Source organism: Meleagris gallopavo, unplaced genomic scaffold, assembly GCF_000146605.3.
Source record: "Meleagris gallopavo isolate NT-WF06-2002-E0010 breed Aviagen turkey brand Nicholas breeding stock unplaced genomic scaffold, Turkey_5.1 ChrUn_random_7180001860400, whole genome shotgun sequence".
NCBI lineage: Eukaryota > Metazoa > Chordata > Aves > Galliformes > Phasianidae > Meleagris > Meleagris gallopavo.
Window position 1 is genome coordinate 1 of NW_011126168.1, and position 1,782 is coordinate 1,782.

Sequence of the window (1,782 nt, forward strand, 5' to 3'; positions counted from 1 at the left end):
TTTAATTTTTTCCCTTTTTTTACCCCCCTTTCCATTTCCATAATCCCTGGGATTAATGCGGGATTATGTCGTTAATTCACCCTTATCGCGCATCATATCCCATTAATTGCAGCCTTTGTTCCGTAATCTGATCGATTTATGCGGGATTAGCACTTTAATTTACCCTAATGACGCAGGATGTGCCATTAATTACAGATTTGAGTCCATAATCTGATGGATTAGTGCGGGATTAGCACTTTAATGAGTCTCGGTGACACCGAATGCACCATTAATTACAGATTTAAATCCATAATCTGAGGGGTTCATGCGGGATTAGCATTTTTAATCACCTCTGTGACATAAATTATGGCATTAATTACAGATTTTCCTCCATAATCTGGGGGACGAATGTGGGATTATTACTGTAATTCACCTCTCTGTCCCAGAATGTGCCATTAATTACAGATGTTGCTCCGGAATCTGAAGGCTCTGGGTGGGATTATGGCATTAACTCACGTTTATCACACAGATTGTGCCATTAATTACAGATTTAATCCTTAATCTGAGGGATTGATGTGGGATTAACGCTTCCAATCACCTCTGACATAAATTATGCCATCAATTACGGATTTAATCCTTAATTTGAGCAATGTATGGGCTGCTATCAATTCACCTTTATGAGGCAGAACATCCCGTTAGTTACAGATTTAATCCATAATCTGAGGGATTAATGTGGGATTAGCACTTTAATTTACCTTAATGACGCAGGATGTGCCATTAATTACAGATTTGAGTCCATAATCTGATGGATTAGTGCGGGATTAGCACTTTAATTAGCCTCTGTGACGCAGAATATCCCGTTAATTACAAATACAGCTCCATAATACCAGCGGTTTATGCGGGATTAGCATTTTTAGTCACCTCTATGACATAAATTATGCCATTTATCACAGATTTAAACCCACAATCTGGGGGATTAATGCGCAATTAGCATTTTTAATCACCTCTGTGACATAAATTATGCCATTAATGATGGATTTATGCCTCGATTTCCCAGGATTTAGGAGGCATTACAGCATTAATTGACATTTACGACCAAGAAGTCCCCACAAATGCGGGATTTATTGCTCAATATTCGAGATTTCCGTAACGAAATTCAATTAATTACCCCGAGGTCATTAACGAGGATTACAGCCCACGCCGGATTTGGTGGAATTACGGCCTTAAATCACCGCCGTTAATGAGGGAACGGCCCCCAAATGGCCCGAATTTACTCCAATTTCTGCCTGCAATTCCCACAGGATGGGACGAGCGGAGGGTTAATTGGGGTTAATTAGAGTTAATAATTAAATCGGGGGGGAGGGGAATGCGGACGGGGCGGGATTCGAACCCTTGGCCCTTAGGCGCCGTTCGCCCCGCAGGAGATTCGAACTCGCAGTTCCTCCGCGCTGCGCTCCGCCCCGCGGCCTCACAAAATGGCGGCGCTGCGGGGGACGCGGGTGAGGGCGCGGGGTCGGCCGCGGCTGAGTGGGGGTTGTCGGCTTTTGGGGCGAAAAAGTGGGGATATGGGGCATAAAAATAGGGCTTTTGGGGCGTAAAAGGGGGGTTTTTCCCTCAGGTGTGCCGTTGTTGTGGTGTTTTGGGGTGAAAAAGTGGGGATTTGGGGGGTAATTCGGGGATTTGGGAGTGAGGGAGGGGGATTCCCCTCAGCTGTGTCGTTTGTGTGCGATTTGGGGCAGGAAAAATGGGAAATTGGAGCGGAAAAAGTATTTGTCTTTTCTTTGGCTGTGCTGTTATTGTATC